The 18,330-nt window shown below is 54.6% G+C and overlaps 1 protein-coding gene across 1 annotated transcript in view; it reads left to right on the top strand.

Moving 5' to 3' along the window:
* The first annotated feature begins 1,238 nt into the window (after positions 1-1,238).
* The window catches only part of SBK1 (SH3 domain binding kinase 1), a 44,603-nt gene continuing 27,511 nt past the window's right edge, over positions 1,239-18,330 (top strand). The window contains exon 1 of the mRNA XM_082714641.1: positions 1,239-1,255. The gene's annotated coding sequence lies outside the window, so the exon portion shown is untranslated. The remainder of the gene's footprint in view (positions 1,256-18,330) is intronic.

Here is an 18,330-nt window from a genome sequence, read left to right as displayed (position 1 = left end):
CCCAAAGTCAGCAATGATGGCGACTGTTCAGAGAATGCGGTGGGCGGATCCAGGGGTTGCGGGGTGGACGTGGGAGTGGAGGCGTCCAGGAGATCTCCCTGGAGCTCAGAGCAGCTTGGGGGGGTGCCCTCCCCAGTTCCCCAGTCCTACCTGGCTCCCGGAGGTGCCTATGGCTGGTTGGGGAGGCCCAGGCACTCTGACCATAATCCCAATGCCCAGTGCCACAGAGAGGCTGCTGGGCACGAGGTGACATCTCAGGGTCCTGCGGAGGAAGGCAGGCTCAGGTGGGGGTGGACCTAAGGCGCCGTCCCCCCTTCCCTGGGCTCCCTGCAGCCGCTGCCCGCCCCTCCGGCCTTGCCAGCTCTGGCGGGGAAGGAGTTAACCTCCAGGCTTCTCAGCGTGAATGTAGAGCTATTAATACCCACAGCCAAGCGGTCTGCTGGAGCAGCCGCTGGAGTCGGAGGCAGCAGGCAGCCGAGGGAGCAAGCTCTCCAGCCAGAGCCAGAGCCAGGACTCCGAGGGCCCGAACTTTCCTTGGGGGACAGCAGTGGGCACGGAGCCAGCCTCCCCTGCTCTCCTCCTGCCTTTGAGCCGGAGGTCCTGATCCTGTCTCCCCGAGGCCACCGGTGCCCGCCGCCCCAGGAGGGCAGAACAAACTTTCTCGGGGAAGCCACCCCTGCCGCCCGCGCCCTGCTGGCTGGACGGGGAGCAGCAAGACGTCTGGACAGACAGATGAACGGATGGACAGGGCACCTGAGAGCCTGCCTGCCCAGTCCTGACCCTGACAGGCAGCAGCCGAGTGGGCAGCAGAGGGGCCGAGGTCTCCGCGAGGGGCGGCGAGGGGCCCTGCTGGACCTCGGTCTACCAGCCAGCGACCTCTGAGGGCAGGCGGCTCCCTGGAAGCCGCTTCCCAAGGCCCAGCCCTGAGGGCCAGGACAGGAGTCCCCATCCGAGCCACAGGCTCCTTCAGCCACCGGGGCGACGGGGAACCTGAGGGAAAAGCACAGGTGGCAGGTGGGCAGGCGCGGGGCCCCGAGGCCAACCGGCTGCTGACCCTGGAGCGCTCTGGCTCGGTTGTCCCTGCCCAGGCTGGGGACGATGCCACCGAGGTCCCCAGCAGCCACCCCTGCCCGGTCCTGGAGCTCCCTCCAGCCTGGCCCCTGGGCTGTGGAGCAGAAGATGGGCCCGCCTTCTGCTTCGTGTGCTTCCACAGGGAGGAGGAGGAGGAGCTGCTGGAAGAGGTCCCACTGCAGAGGTCAGTGCCCCGGGGCTTGGGCAGGGCGAGGGCACAGGGCTCAGACCCAGGGACCTTCTCGGTGGGTCATGGCTTCTCCCTCACTGCCGCCTCCCCGAGTCAGACGCTGAGACACCTGGTTGGCACCGCAGCTTTCTCTCTGGCTCTCCCATTCGTGCCTTTCCTGTCCTCTCCAGTGGTGCCCACCCTGCTCAGAGCCCTCCACGGCCCTCCACCAGGATAGAGTCAGCAGTCGGCTGGGCGTTCAAGGCCTGCGTGATTGGGCTGACCCCACCCACCTCACTGGGCTCTGCTCCCCTGTATTCACCCCCACTAAAACTGCCCAGACTTCCCCTTTCCCTGGTTCCCAACCATCCAGGCCCAGTGGCAATGTCTCCTCCTCCAGGAAGCCCTCCAGGAAGCCCCCGCCCCACCCCAAGCTGAGAGACACCTTTCCTCCCTGCACTGCACTGATAATGTTCAGTCTTTGTTGAGTTACTCGGTGGAAAATGTCTGCGTGTCTATAAGCTTGAACGTGTGTGTGTGTGTGTGTGTGTGTGTGTGTGTGTGTGTGTGTGTGTAAAAGGAAAAGAGCAGTGACAGGGTGGAAATGAATGTTTGTGTGGCTGCGTGAGCATTTGGGGGGGTGTCTGCGCATGTGCATACGTGTCCGTGGGAGTGGGTACAATAAGTTCTATGGACCTATGTACGTGAAGGTTTGGGGACTCCTCCCCATGTGAGGGTTCATGCCCCAGGGACCATTGTCCCTTTTGCCAGTTCTCCCCACCCCCACCTGCAGGGAAACCCAGGCTCCAGCCAAGTGCATTACCCAAGCTGTGACCACAGGCTCTGGGAATGGATAGAAAGTCTGCAGGGGACACAGGGGTCACCTCTGCTCCAGCCCAGCCCGCCCACGCCTCCATCACTGCCTGAGTCAGCACTGCCCTGGGTCGGGGGGAGGAGAGGCTGAGGGCTGACCCGGGGGGCCCCTGCAGGCCCCTTTCAGGAGGGTGAGAGGTGGGGACTCCTGCAGCCTGGACAGTCTCCTCTCTCCCTGGATTTCTCTGTTGGACCCCCAGTCTGTTAGTATCCCTCTGTAGGCCTTTGTCCCCTCATCTGATGAATGGGGAGATGGCCCCGGCCACGGTTGTCAGTTCATGACTCCGTAGGGGCTGAGACCCTGACCCCCACCCCAGAGCACCAGAGCCCTCACCGTCCCAGGGTCACGGCCTGCCAGGAGAGACAGACAAGCAAACAGATCAGTGTGGCAGGGGCGTGGGACCGAACAGGCGTGGCTGCACTGCGCTCAGGCCGTCGGATGGGAAGACAGACCCCTTGTGCCTGCAGCGGCCCTCGGATACCCTAGGGTCGGGGTCCTCCGCAGGTGGTGAGTGATGTTGAGGAAGGAGCATCACGGGGAAGCGGGGACAGCACGAGCAAAGGCCCGGGGGCATGAGAAAGAATTTGTAGGGGGTGGGAAGAGATGAGGGGGCGAGGTCCAGGGGGCCCAGGTCACAAGCGGCCTGGATTGCCGAGCCAAGGCCTTAACCCATCGGTGGTGAAGTGAGCACAACAGGAGACTCATTGTGACTATCCATGGTCCCAAAGCAATGGGCTCTGAGAGAAGGATTTTCTCATAGGAGGGGCTCAAAATGCTTGCTGCAGGAGTGAAGGTGGCACGGGGACAGAGGGGACCAGAACCATCTGAGGGGGTTGTCAAAAAATACACACTTAGGGGGCACCTGGGTGGCTCTGTCAGCTAAGCATCTGCCTTCAACTTAGGGTCCTGGGATCGAGCCCCGAGCCCGGCTCCCTGCTCAGTGGGCAGCCTACTTCTCCCTCTCCTTGTCACCTCGCCCCCCTCCGCGCCACCAGCCCCCTGCTACGGGGGACCTGCCCTCTGACTCCTGCCCTGGGGAAACAGTGGCCTGAGAGTCTTCTTTCCAGCTGGTGGGTGCTGGACCTTTAAGTCCCAGAGAGGGGACACCAGGCTGGGCAGACAGTGACCACAGGTGCCGGAGCTAAAAATACTGATGATGTGGACGCTCAGGCTGCAGGCAGGAGCGGGTGGGAGGGAAGGCTCTGGAATCTGTCTTTCCTACTGTAGGAGCGGCAAGTGGGCAGCGAGTTTCGGTGGGGTCTCCCCTTAGGGGCTGAGAGAAGCTGCCCCCCGCCCATGCCCTTCTCAGCCCTTCGCCAGCCCCTGAAGGCTCCCGGATGGTCTCCCAGGAGCCACTGCCGTCCTCGGTCGCCCCGAGTCCTGCCGATTCTGTGGCCTCCTGCTTCTCTTGGGAGCCTCTGTAAAACGAAAGAGGTGACTTTTCTCAGGCCCCTGGGCGCAGAGAGGACTCATTTGTAAATTCGACACGCTTTCCCTCTGCTGGGTGCCGAGGCCACGGGGCTGGCCGTGACACAGGCACGCTGCCCCGGAAGAGCTCGCGAGGACAAGATGGGCACACGCTGGAAGGGTTGCGACATGTCCCAGGCGAGGTGCTGTAATAGGGGGGCGAGCCCCGAGAGTCTGGGGCTACTGCTGGGGGGTGATGTCAGATACCAGCCCGCCAAGAACACATCTGCATTGGAGGAAGGCTGGTCACTCCCTGTGTGGCTTCCCAGCCACCTACCTCTGGCGCTTGGATGGATTAATTAAGGCGAGGCTAGCTGTCGAAACAAATAAGCCTGGAAATCATGGTTGGCTTGGCACAGCAGAGCCTATGTCCTACCCCTTCAGGGTTCCAGAGGGGCTGGGGTCCAGGGGAGACTGCTCCCCCTACTAGGTCTTTTGGGGACCCAGGCTCCTCCCACTTTGTGACGCGGTCATCACCCAGGGTTCCGAGATCTGTTGCTGGATTGTCTGCAACCGTGGGCAGACGAAGAAGAAAGAGCCCAGGAAGGACATGTGAGGTTTTAAGAGCCCAAGCCGGAAGTGGCGGGCTTGATCTCAGCCCACACTTACTGGGCAGATTTGAAAAAAAACAAAAAAAAAACAAAAAAAACCCCAACAAACAAACAAACAAAAAATCACCCTGGGAAATGTAGTCCAGCTGTGACAACCTCCTAGGTCTAGAAAAATGAACGATTTGAAATATCTGAAAGCACCTGGCACGTGACGGGTGCCCAGCGTGTCCGACCGTCCGTTCATTCATTCGTGCCACAAAGTTCGCTGGAGACTGCAAGGCGAAAATACCGTCTGTGTGGCGTGTGGCCAACACGGGAGCCAAAGAAAACAGAAGTAAACAAATCAATATGCTCGAAACCCACTGTTAAAGAAATAAGCAGAGGGATAGTGGGGAAGACACCCCCTTTGCAGAAGGTGAATGGGGGAGGCAGGGATCGTTCATCCGAGAGCTAAAGAAGGAGAAGAGTGGGGGGGTAGGAGCATCCCAGGCACGAAGAACAGATGTGCCAAGGCCCAGGGGCAGATGAGAGTTTGGCCAGCATGGTTCACACAGAGCACCCGGTGGGGAGAGCAGCAGGAGGTGAGAAGCAGGATGAATTACAGTGTGGCCACGGGGTACCGGTGCGGAGGTCATGCTGAAGATGGGGGGGCCGTGGAGGTGGCCTGGGCCAAGGTGGACCTTGGAGATGGGGAAGCAGATGTCTCCGAGGTATAGTTAGGAGACAGAATTTGCTGATGGGCTAACGGAAGAAGGGAACGGAGGATGAATCTGAGGTTTCCGGGTGGAAAGAGATGCGTGGGTGTTGGGAAGGTGCGGCAAGAAAATCAAGAATTCTGCCACGGGGTCTTCAAGTGGAGAAGCGCGTGAGCTGTCCAAGAAACGATGATGTCAAGTGAGGGCTTGATCCTGAAAGTCTGGGGCTCCAAAGGGGAGACTCTTGGCTGGTGATAGACCGTCGGAGGCCTCAGCAGAAAGGTGGGCACTGGAAGCCGCGTGTGTGAGTGTGTGAGGTCCCAGCAGCCAAGAGAAGAGCGGCTCCAGGAGAAGTTGGGGCAGACAATTGGCCTCAAAGACGCCAATCAAGGGAAAAGAGAACGGATCTGGCGACACGGAGGTCAGGAGGGGACTTTGAGAAGAGACATTTCTCGAGCAGGTGTGAGCTGAGCCGGCCGATTAGGATGACGCAATGAACACACACATCGAACTTCTCTGAAACCCCATCAAAAGGAAGGAAGCAAGTGGATGCTTTAAGGTATGCATTCGGGTCCCGTGTTTGCTTCCGTAACAAATTACCGCAAACTTGCTTGCTTAAGACCAGACAAATGTATTATCTTACAGACCGTATGTCAGAAGTCCAACACAGGTCTCCCGGGGCTAACGTCAAGGTGTCGACAAGGCTGCCCGAGGAAGCTCTTTGTGGAAGAACTTTCTGGAAGTTCTAGGAGAGAATCCATTTCCTAGTCTTTTCCCAGGTGTCCTTTCCCAGAGGGGACCTACATTCCTCCGCTTGTGGTTCCCTCCCTCTCCCCCACCAACAGGGAGCATGGTAGCTTCTCTCTGGTCACGGCTGAGAAAGACAGGTTTTCTGCTTTGTCGGCCTTGTGTGCTTAGATTGGGCTCACCTAAATAATCCGGGATCCTCTCCCCACGTCAAGGTCCTTAACCTTAACCACACCAGCAATGTCCCTTTGTTCCAGGTAATGTAACATACTCACAGGTTCTGGGGATTAGGACACAGACACTGGGGGCTGGGGGGGGGTTGGGGAGCAGGACGGATGAGTCAGCAAGAACTGATACATTGCACAGGAGACAGCGGCAACCAAATTTTGAATCTGGAAGGCAGATGAGCCCTTGGTAAGCGATTTCCCAGCCCGATGACCTTGCACCTGAAGCCAGCCCCCAGCTGGGAGTGAGAAAAGCAAGGAGCTCCAGCGTTAACCCCACAAAACCCCCAAAGGCTCCAGTGGCGTTACTGGGCTAAGTACTCCCTGGAAGCAGGAGGAGAGCGGGGCCCCAAACAGGAGGATCAGTGTAGGAAAGGCTGTCGTCCTTGGGTCTCTTTCTCCAGCTAGGCACAGCTGGGCGGCTGCCCCTCTCCTGCCCCGACAGAGGCTGAAGGTTTATGCTCCAGAGAGACTAAAACACAGGAGGGTCTCCACACTGCAGGATGAGGACGGCAGTTCTACACCCAACCAGAAGGATTAGTTCAAGTCCACATCCTGAATCCGGGAGGCTTCGCCCCTTTACTCACCATCACCTGAGATCTTCCTCCTCCTCTGCGCTCCCTGGAACAGTGAGGTCAGGACTCAGCTTTCCAGGCAGGACTCGCCGGAGTTCTCTCCCTTCAGCCTCCAGATATGAGTATTAATGAGTACTCATGAGTCTTCGCTTAGGGTTGTCCATCGGGTTTCCTGTTCCTTCTCTTTGTCCTCTCCCCACACATTTCTGTTTTCTCTAAATTGCCTTTTGCGTGTCTGTATTAGTGTTGCCCCTTATCTCAGAGTCTGATGGGTCAAGAGAAGAACAGGTTGGCATCAGGGGTTTCCCAGCGACACGGACTGGCCAGGATTCTCTAGATTGAACCCCGGAGCCCGCCAGCACCCCGCCCCAACACAGGGCTACTCATCAGCTTGCTTTTATAAGTTGTATTTTTATATTCTTTAACCAAGGCATGATTAGAGTGGAATGCAAAGGTCTTAAGGGGTTGGTTTAGTGAGTTTTAACGCAAGTACGCACCTGTGTAAACCACACCTTGATCGAGATCTCGCACATTGCCATGTAAGGTAACACATTTTCAGGTCTCTTCACGCCCTGACGCCTAGCTGCCCTGTGACGCCTAGACGCAGACACACACACACACACAGCCTCACTTCTATCCGCTCTGTAAATCTCTTAAGCGTGAACCAGGGACTGCCAACACTGGAGAAAAACCTGTGATAGAAGAAGCAGGACAAAAACAAACAGAAAAACAGAATTTGGAGGAAACAGAATACACAAAGGAAAGAAAACCTAAAAACACAACGATGATGACTATATTCTGAAAGGTAGGAAAATACCTACCAGCTATGAAACAAATGCTAGATGCTATTTTGGAAGATAAAAATACTCTGAAAATGAACAAAACAAAGAAAACGTCTTAGAAATTCAGAATATTGTCCAGAAATAAAAAGCATATTTAAAAGAGTAACAGGGGTCAACAGACTATGGCTTACAGGCCTGTCATCTGTTTTTTTTTAAATAAAGTTTTATTGGAACACAGCCACATACACACACCCCTTTTTTAAAAAATATGTCCTATGTACAATGGCTGCTTTCACATAAGCAGAGACCATATGGCCCATAAGCTTCAAATATTTCCCACTGGGCCCTGAATTTTAAAACATTGACCACTGGATGAGAAGATAAACACATTTTTCAAAAAGTAGAGCAAAAAGGTAAAGATACATGTGTAGGTTTGGACTCTCCAGTCAACAGATGCTATGATATGGAGCTAGAAATGCAAGAAGCCCTGGGGGGCTGATGCTCTGAAAATAAAGGAAGAGGAAGCAGGACTGGACAGGGAGAATCTTTAGACCGTGACATAGGGCCGACACCTGCGGAGTGGCTGCTCGAAGGAAACAGATCTAAGCAAAGCAAAGAGCACCTGACCTAGAGGCAGATCAAACCAAACCTTGGCCAAGCAGGAGCAGCTCCTAGAGGAAAGACTGTTCATCCAAGGAGCCCCTCACTGGGCAGAAATGACCAGGCCCTGGTGTCTCTGCTGAGCTCAGTTGCTGGCGGGGCTGCCCAGGAAGACCTTGGTCTTGGTGCAAAGGCCATGGCAGAGCTCAAAGTCCCTGTAGTTGGAGGCTGCCAGCGCTTGCACTCCTCACAGCTGAGTGACAAGTTTTTCAAGAAAGAAAAACTCAGAAGGGGCACCTCCAGCGCTGCTACTGTGTGGAAAGTAGGAAAGAAAGAGAAAGAAAATGAAAGGACCAACGCAAGAAGCTCGCCCCTGAACAAAAGAGTTCCAGAAAGAGAAGAGAGGAAATAATCAATGAATTATTTCAAATATTTCTCAGAATGGAAAGACCTGAGTTTCTAGATCAAAAGTGACCACTGACTATCCAACCAAAGGATAAAAATAGACCCACACCAAGGCCACTTGCCAGTAAATTTTAGAATACAAGGACGAGAAGAATATTCTACAAGATTCTATGAAGGATCAAGAATTGAAATATCAGGCACCTGGGTGGCTCAGTGGGTTAAAGTCTTTACCTTCAGCTCAGGTCATAATCTTGGGGTCCTGGGATCAAGTCCCACATCAGGATCTCTGCTCAGCAGGGAACCGGCTTCCTCCTCTCTCTCTGCCTGCCTCTCTGCCTACTTGTGATCTCTGTCAAATAAATAAATAAAATCTTAAAAAAAAAAAAAGAATTGAAATATCATCAGACATCTCATCAGCAATCCTGAAAACCAGAAGACAATGAAGTAGTTTTCAAAAGTATGGAAGAAAATTATTGTCAGCCTAGAATTCTATACCTAGCCTAACCATTCATAAAATGAGAGGAGGAAAAAGATTGTTTCAGATTTACAAGTGCTCGAAGATTTTACCTCTCACACATCTTTTTTTTTTTTAATTTTGTATTTAAATTCAGTTCATTAACATAAACCGTATTATTAGTTTCAGAGAATTTAGTGATTCACCAGCTGTAGGAAACACCCAGTGCTCACTCCATCACGTGCCCTGCTTAATGCCCATTGTCCAGTTACCCCGTCTCCCCACTCCTCCCCTCCAGCAACCCTCAGTTTGTTTCCTAGAGTTAAGAGTCTTGTGATTTGTCTTGCTCTCTGTTTTCAACTTATTTTATTTTTCCTTCCTTCCCCTATATTCATCTCTTTTGTTTCTTAAATTCCACATATGAATGAAATCCTATGCTCTTTGTCCTTCTCTGACTGACTTATTTCGCTTAGCATAATACGCTCCAGTTCCATCCATATCATAGCACATGGCAAGATTCCATTCTTTTTGATGGCTGAGTAATAGTCCATTATATATACATTGGAATATATATATATATATGGTATTGAATCCATATATATAATAGGAAAGGGGGATGTAGACACACACACACATCACATTTCCTTTACCCATTCATCCTTCAGTAGATGTCTGGACTCTTTCCATATTTTGGTTATTGTGGTCCCATGCATCTTTCTTAAGAAAGCTCCTGAAGGATGTAGTTCACAAAACAAGGAAGTAAACCACCAAAGAGAAGGACCTGGGATCCAGGAAACAAGGGAGCCAACACAAGACCCAGAGATGAAGGCATCTCCCAGCTAATGGTGAAGGGAAATCCCTGCGGCAGCATCGCTGGGCAGCAGGCCTGGTGGGCAGCCCTCTCACACTGAAATAAGTCAGGAGGGGAGCGCCTGCCTAACTCAGTTGGTAGAGCACGAGATTCTTGATTTTAAGGTTGTGAGTTCGAGCCCCACGTTGGGTGTGGAGCCTACTTTAAAAAAAAAAAAAAGTGAAATAGGTCAGAAGGTTCTAGAAAAGATTTCTTTAAGGAGATGAAAGTGATAGAATACCTAAGTATTTTGACTTTTGAGAGATTTACACCAGTAGGAGAGAATGTGGATCACATTAGATATAAACACATAGAAAAATAAACTCTTGTGCAGAAAAGGGAAAGAAACTTAAAATCTTAAACTTCTGAGAGAACAAATATTTGCAAGACACAATTGGTCTGATAAAAAAAAAAAAAAAAAAAAGCTCTGTCCTTTGGATAACAAGGACTGTTATCCAAAGTATACAAGGAATTCTTAAAAAAAAAAAGAAAGAAAGAAAGAAAGAAAAGAAAATGAGCAGCTCAATTTTAAAATGGGCAAAAGATTTGAACAAATACCTCACCAAAGAGGATCTATAGATGGTAAATAAATATATGAGATGCTCAACATCATGTGTCATTAGGGAACAGCAAATGAAGACAACATGATTTACCAATACACGCTTAGTAGAATGGCTAAAATTCAAAACACTGACAACACCCAATGCTGGTGAGGATGTGGAGCAACGTTCACTGCCGATGGGACTGCAAAGTGGTACAGCCACTTTGGAAGACAGACTGACAGTTTCTTACAAAGCTAAACACAGTCTTACTGTAAGATCCAGCAATAGCCTTCCTTGGAGTTTATACAAATGAGTTGAAAACCTACGTCCACGCAAAAATTTGCACGTGGATAGCAGCTTTATTTATAATTGCCAAACTGGGAAGCAACCAAAATGTCCTTCAACAGGTGAACGGATAAACTGTGGTCTGTTCATACAATGGAATATCATTCAGCAATCAAAAGAGATTAACCTTCAGGCCACAAAAAGAACCCTAAATGCATATTGCTAAGAAGCCATTCTGGAAAGGGTACACAGTACAGGATTCCAACTATGTGATATTCCGGGGGGAAAAAAAAATCTCTAGAAGCAGTAAAAAGACCAGCGGTGGCCAGGTGATTTGTGGGGAGGGTCAGAGCATGGGATTTTTTTAGGGCGATGAAATAAATGATTCTGTACAATAGTGCGATGACATCATACCTTTGTCAGAACTGGTAGAATGTATGACACAGAGCCAGCCCTCAGCCCCAACTGTGGACTTTAGTTAATAATAAAGTATCTATTATTTCATCCATTGTAACAAATGTACAACCTTAATACAAGATTTTTTTTAAAGATTTTATTTATTTGACAGAGAGAGAGAGAGAGAGATCACAAGTAGGCAGAGACACAGGCAGAGAGGAAGGAGGAAGCAGGCTCCTTGCTGAGCAGAGAGCTTGATTCCAGGACTCTGGGATCATGATCTGAGCCGAAGGCAGGGGCTTAGCCTACTAAGCCACCCAAGCGCCCCAATACAAGATGAATAACAAGGGAAATATTAACAAAAGGGAAATAATAACAAAATAAAAACAAGGGAAACTGGGGGCGTGGGAGAGGAAGGTCTATGTCCTTTCTGCACAATAGTTTAAGCCTGAGACTGCTCTACGGAATAAAATCTTGGGGGTGCCCGGCTGGCTCCGTCGGTAGAACACGCCACTCTTGATCTCGGAGTCATGAGTTCGAGCCCACGTTGGGAATAGAAAATACTTTTTTTAAAAAAATCTATTCTCAGAAAGGAAAGGGAGGGGGAGAATGTGTAGTCTTCCACATGAAGCTGTTCCTAACGTTTCCACAATCCGTAGGCACCAGCAATGTTCCGACGCGGCTGTATTAGGAGAGTGGGAATAGGAAGTGTGTGGGGGGCGGATGTAAGGGAGTGTGAGGGAACTCGATCCTCATCTTCCAAAGTGGGGAGCTGACAGAGAAAACCTAAAACTGGAAAGAAGCGACGGGAAGGTGCTAGGTAGCAAAGCCAGACGTAAACATTCCTGCAGTTGAAATGACTGTCCCCAAGCGGTGGGAATGGGAGTGGAGGCTGCTCGTGTTTCTCGGTTCTAAGCCGTGAGCACGTTTCACGGGAATAAGAACGCAAGCCGTCTCTGCAAAAGGATCGTAGAAAAACAGTAAGAACCAAAGACAGGCAGGGAGATGGCAGGGCAGCAACCAGAAGCCGGCTGGGTCAGGAAGCTCGGCACACCGTGGGGGGTGAAGGAGGAGATGCCGGAGCCAGTGTGTCCGCCGGAACCATCCTGGGACAAGAACCAGGTTGGTGGGAGAGGGAGACAGGGGAGTCCTGAAGAAACAAGGCCCTAAGGGCGTCTTGGCCCCACAAGGAGGAGGGCGTCCCCCAACCCAAGCAGATGGGAGGAAGCGAGAAGTGAGCAGCTGGGTGGGTTTGTGCTTCTGCGACGGGTGGCCCTGGGATCCAGCTGTTTTCTCGGTGAGGCGGGGGCCACTGTTGGAGGAGAAAGGAGCCGGTGGGAAGGAGTCAGGCAGCACCTTGCTGCTCAGAGTAGGGTGGACCGACCAGAAGCTGGGGACAGCCAGAGATGGGGGCTGGGTAGACAGGCCAGATCCTTGGCTCCACCAAGAGCCCTAGGAGAATCACAGGCAAATGGAAGTTTCCCATCGCAGAGCGAGGGGGGAAAGCAGCTGGCGGGAATAACAGGGGTTGCGCAGCAGCAATGAGCACCCCTTCAAGATCACGAGCCAGGAGGGAAGCTGCGGGCCCCGTGCAGGAAGCTCCTGCAAAGCTGGCTTGCTCAGGGCAGGCAGAGAGAGGGTGACGCTTACCATCCTGCCAGCCAGGGACCCCGACAGGGGGAAATGGGAGATCTTGGCAGGGGGCGGGGCGTGGGGTCATCATGAGATCTAGGGCGTAGGCTGGGGAACCCAGAGGCCTGCTGTCGGCTGCCTGAAAGTTTCACCGTCTTCCCACCTCCGGAAGTTTGCTCCCACAAACCTAAAGATGGCGAGAGGAAACGGATCGATTTGCTCTTGGGTGTGTGGTCTGCACATCATGCTTTTTTAAAGCTTCCCTGGAGATTATAACATGCCGTGGAGTTTGGGAGAAACCCGCAGGGACTCGCAGGGGGACAGCCAACAGGTGCCCTGGGGTGGGCACAGCCTAGTGAAGTCTGACCAGGAGAAGGGGCCTCAGGTGAGTCAGGGCGGCGCCACGTGGCCTGCGCTGTAGGTGAGCTGAAGATGGGGGTGGCGTGGCCTTCCTCTGGAGGACCAGATCCTAAGCAGGGGCCTGTGTGCCCGTGTGTGAGGGACAGACAGGCCGAGGCGGAGCCCCCCAGTTCGTCCTGCGCTGTGCGAGACCGGCCACTAGAGGGGGCGCTGCGCTCACACATCAGGGACGGGTCCCGCAGGTCGCGGCCGGAGGCTCTGGCCTCTTGATCCCACAGCTCCTAGGTTCCTGCTACAGATCTCGTAGCCACACAGCCCTGGATTTAAGGGCAGTTCCCACCACTTCCAAGGCCCCGCGACCCTGGCCAGGTGACTCAGGTGCTCTGTGACCCAGTTCCGTCCGCCGTAAAATGGGCGCAGCCACGGCTCCAACCTTCTGGGGTTGCTGGCAGCATGAACGAGGTCGTTCCCGGACGCCCAGGGCCACCCCGGGGGATGCTGACCTGACGTGATGCTGGAGGGGGTTTTGCTGTCGCCTCTGTCTGTCTGTCTCTCTCTCTGCTTCTCCGGCCGCCCCTTTACCCAGCCCAGATCCAGGAAAATGGATAGGGGTTTTATGACACTGGGGGAGAGCCGAGGCCGGGTGGGCTCGGGTAGGTGGTCGCAGGGGCAGGGACAGGAGAAGCCCAGGCACCTTCTCTGCCTGCTCAGTCATGCCGGTTCTCTTGGCCTGGAGCGCTTCTCGTCCGATGGTTCATTCCTGGCCGTGGCCTCACCCTTCCGGCCACTGTACCTTCCTGTCTCCTCGGGGGGGGGCGGGGGGGCCGGGAACCAGCAGCTGCCCTAGCCTGACAACCACATCATCGCTGGGGCAGTGCCATTGCCTGGTACCCAAGGGGCTCGGAGGGGCGCTCCTTCCCAGCCACTCTCCAATCTGCCCCCCTCCCCGGCTCCTGCCCACAGCAGCCAACATCTGACCTGTCAGGCCGCACCCCAGGGGGACCCGCATTTCCAGGTCTGCAGACATCCCAGATGCAGAGGTTGCCGTGGGAAGAAGGCCCACAGAAGCAGCCCACATGGGGGCATAGCCCGCCCTGACATGAAACACTGATTTGCCAGTATTGTGAAAAGCAGGGCATTCCATCCTCAGATCTGGATTTCCAACTTCTCTCGAAACCTCGGAGGCTCTAAGAGCCTGAGCTTAGACTCCCACATGGCCAGAGTGGGTCACAGGGGCGAAGAGGCCACCGTGCAGGTAGAGCCTGGACTCTCTGGTTCCCCACTGTCCCGGCTCAGGCCGTGTCCCCCAGCCAGGGTCCCTCCCCGGCCGCTCTGAACGTCTCGGTCTGTGAGCCTGTGCTGGAGAGTTCAGGAGCCTCCGCTGGCCCGGGGCAGGTTGCAGTGGAGAGCTGGAGGATGGAGTGCCCCCCCCCCCCCAGAGAATGACAGCGGATCCTCAAGGGCAAGGAACACTGGGGACCCGAGAGCTGCTTAGTCCCCTCACCTGTTCGTGGAAATCGATGGTCCAGGTGCCCAGAGTAAACCCCACACCCCTCACCTCCATTGTCCAATCTGTCCACAGAACCCCCGCGTCTCCCCACGTCTCCTCCTACTGCCCCAGTTCGACCTGCTGTCTCCTCTCCCCCAGCGGGATACAGGAGCCTCCTCCTGTCTCCTCTTGCCCCCCCAGAGGCCGTCTGCCCCACAACAGCTAGAGGGAGCCTGTGAGCCCTCCTTGGCTCAAAACCCTCCAAGGACTCCCACCGCGCTCAAGAATCAAAGCCAAAGACACGGTGGCCCTAAACGAACTGTCCTCAGTACCTCTCATCTCCGCCCCTGCCGTTCCAGCCTCTTCATGGTTCCTGACATCCCAAACACACTCGGACCCCAGGGCCTTTGCACTGGCTGGCCTACTGTACCCTGCCCACCCACCCCACCCCCACTGCCCCGTATCCGCAGGGCTCCCTCCCTTACCTTCAAGTTTCTGCCGGAGTGTCACCGTCTCTGTGAGGACTTCGGGATTCTGTTCTGTTCCGTTCGTTGGATGGCAGAGGCGTGCAACAAATACTTGGTCATTGAATAAGGACACGAACGAACAGGAGAAATGAGGGAGACAATGGTAGCAAGTGGGGGGGGTCAGGGGGCGGGGGGGCGGGGCAGACTGCCAGATTGTGGGTCACGCAGGGCCCCAACCTTGGGGTTTCCTGCCCTGTCGTGAGCCTCTTGCAATCTTACGAGCTTCATCTTTGAATCTGTGAGTGAGGTCTGAAGGGACACCCCGCCCGCCCACATCCCCCGCGTGGGTTCTCAGCGGCCCGCTCCTGGCCTCACGCAGTCACCACTGCTGTCCTTTGCAGAAGGTGGGGGGGGCGTGCCCAGGGTGCAGTCAGGGTCCATGCTGCGGAGGCAATGGAGGGGCCCCGGGCACCGATGAGGGGCTGCACTGGCCAGCGCGGCCCCCCATGCCCAGGGGAGCGCGACACTGAACAGTAACTAGAAACCCACCAGGGCGGCTGCGAGAGGGAGCGGGCGGAGCTTAGCTCTGCTCTCTGAGCAAGGGCCCACATTCTGCAGCTCCCCTGGTATCACGCGCTCACCTCTCCTCAGTACTAAGTGCTCTACCCGCCAGAGCTGGGGAGGCGGTGGTGGTGATTGTTATTCAGGACCCCCCAATTAGAGAGAAATGGGGCTCCAGCAAGAGAAGGCGCCCGGGGCTCCTAGAAGAGCTGGTCCCTGGCCTGGAAGACAATATTCCTTGGGCCCTGCACAGCGAGCAGGAGGCTGAGGACGAGCCAGGGCCAGCTCCTTCCTCCCTGGCCTCAGTTGCCACATCTGTGAGCTGGGACGAGAGCCCCCGCACATCTTTACAGCAGGGACGGGGGCACACATTGCAGACTTAAACTGCAGGGGCGACGTGTGCGTGGCTGTCACGGTGCCCGACCTGCCGTGGGGCTTGTCGTCGTGGTTCTGAAGGGTTCCTGGGTCAGGGCTCAATTTTTGTCCCCATTCTCCAAAATGTTCCAAGGGAACCTGGCTTTAGCCCCCAAAAGATGGGTACCAGGGGACCGGCCCTCAGTAATGACGTCAGGCCCAGATGTCAATAGTTTATAGGACCTTGGTGAGGGCATCCGACCTTGAGGGTAAGTTCAGACCAGCCCCTGGCGTTGGATGCACAACCTGATGGTCACTGCAGGTCTTGGTGGTGGCCTCAGACCCCCGTGGTGGCCGTAGACAGACCGAGGGACACCTGAGAGGCACCAGGCGTATCATTCCCCCCCCATCCTGCCTGAGCCCCCCTCCCTCCCTAGCCATTAGAATTTGAGCCATTCTCCAGGATCCACTTAATTAGCCAAGCTCATTAACTCCCACAGGCTTTTCCTCCCCACCTAATTAACTGACTTAATTAGGGCTTACAGACCTGCCCCCACCCTGCCCACCTCCGCCAGGCCCCGACTCGGCCGCGCCTCCACGAGGCAGGGCGTGAGGCGGATGTGGCCAGGGACCTTCTAGCACCGGCCCCTCTGCCCTGTGTCTCTGCGAACTCCCCCGACCCCAATCCCACCATCACCCCCAGGATGCCAAGACCGGGCGCCACCCGGGGAGGGCGGCAGGTCATAGGCAGAAATTGACAGAAATTGGGGAGTTGTGATGGGGAGGGCGAAGGGGAGAGAGTTGGGAAGAGCTGGAGTGGAGTAGGACTGGAGGAGGAGGTGGGGAGGGCATCATGGAGATGGGTGGGCTCTGCAGCCTGGGCCTGGGGGCCTGCACTCTGGAGCCTGCCTGGGTTTGAGCCCCACCTAGGGTGTGAACTTCAGCCAATGCCTCCCCATCCTGTGTCTTGGAGACAAGGTGACTGTAGCCTCACTGCACGCTTGTCATGAGGTTCGAATGAGTTGATATGTGCACAACGCTTAGGACTTGGCCTGGCACAAATCTGTGTTTGTGAAATAAGCAGGTAGGGTTGGACAGAGGTCCCCTGAGGGCTGGGGGCTGGAGGAAGGGAGGGGGCGACCAGAGCATCCTGTCCCCAGGAATCAAGGCGAGGCTCTGAGAGTGCCAGTAATGGACGGAGGCTGCCTACAGAGCAGAGCCCTTGGCCTGGGAGAGGTTAAAGGGATAAGGACACAGCGTCCATTCCTACCCCAGGGCTGGAAGAGGTTGGCCTTGCTAGTTCAGGACCTCTAGTGCCGTGCCTCAGTTTCCCCATCTGGGGGAAGGCCTAGCCTCGTGGAAGTACCCGGCACACCCTTGATGCCTAATACATCAGTCCCGAGAAGAGAGGTGAGGCGAAAAGTACTTGGGGGAAGGTGCTCAGCTGCTCTTCACCTCCCCTGGGCCCAAAGCAAAGACAGTGGGCGGTGCTCGCAGCAGGCAGGACGCAGGCCAGACAGAAAGCAGAGCTTCCCGGAGTTGAGGGGTATGAGTTCTGCAAGGTGGAGGAAAGGAGGTGTGCCCAGGTTGCTGAGCGGGCTCTAGGGGAGAGACGGGGGGTGATACCCAACGGTGAGCAGGAAGCGGGAGAAGGGGTCTGAGCACCTAGACAGCCTTTCCCTACGTAACCGCCGCGCCCCGCTTACCATCCAGCGCAGCCGTCACCTCCTCCAGAAAGTCCTGACCTCTGTCTCTCCTTTGTAGTCGGATCTTGGTCAGAATTGGACCCTTTATTGGGGCGATTAGAACAGTGTCTCCCCCACTGGGCTAGATGCTCCTGAAGGCAAGGATTGTCTGTGGAGCTCACCTGTTTATCCTAGTGACCCCTTCCGGTAGGTGCCCGTTATCAAGTGTGAATGAATGAATGAATGCCTTGGCCTAGAACCCAGAGGTTCCTGAAAGAGAAAAAGACCCCACGTGGCAGCCCAGGAACCCACCCACAACATGCTCAGCTCTGAACCCACCCAGCTCCTCCAGTGACCCCAAGAACAGGAGCAGGAGGTGGACTCTCAGAATCCGAAACCTCTGCTCCTGGGCAGGTTGAGCTCCCTCTGAGAATTCCCTTTCACAACCTGGGACGCTGAGGAAATAGTATGGGAACAGATGGCAGAATCATTCATTTACCCCTGTATTTTTTAACACTTCAGAAACCCACATGTATACGTAGTATAAAGAACTTAGGGTTGTAAGTGGCAGAGACCCATGTCCAGCTGACAAGCACAAAGGAACTTTAAGGGGATCACATACTCAAAAAGTCCAGAGCCTTCAGGTATGGCGGGATCCAGGGGCTCAAATGATAGTATGAGGATTTTGACTCATCATCTCTTGCCTCTGCTGTTTTGGCTTCAACCTCTGAGAGGTTCTCCCTGGTAACACTAACTCTAGACTTATATCTCTCTCTTTTGGTTCAGTGGGAAGAGAGTTCTATCCTATTGCCCTGGCTTGGGGTACAGACCCATCTCAGAAATAATCAGCGTGACCAGGGGGCTGGTAGACATTGATTGGTGCGCGCTGGGTCACAAACCCACTCCTAGGGCCCAACAGATGAGCCCCTCCTGCTGCTGAGAACCCCCTAACGTGTAGGAATACGGGTCCCCAAGGGAAAATTGGGGTAATGTTGCTAAAAGATGCGGCGGAGAGTTGATGCTGGATAAGAGAGTTAGACTCTCTACTTGGACTGTATGACCATTAAGCCGACACCAGGGCCCGTCAGTAAGAGC

This window comes from Mustela nivalis, assembly GCF_964662115.1.
Source record: "Mustela nivalis genome assembly, chromosome: 19".
NCBI classification, from domain to species: Eukaryota; Metazoa; Chordata; class Mammalia; order Carnivora; family Mustelidae; genus Mustela; species Mustela nivalis.
This window is presented reverse-complemented; position numbering and strand designations above follow the sequence as displayed.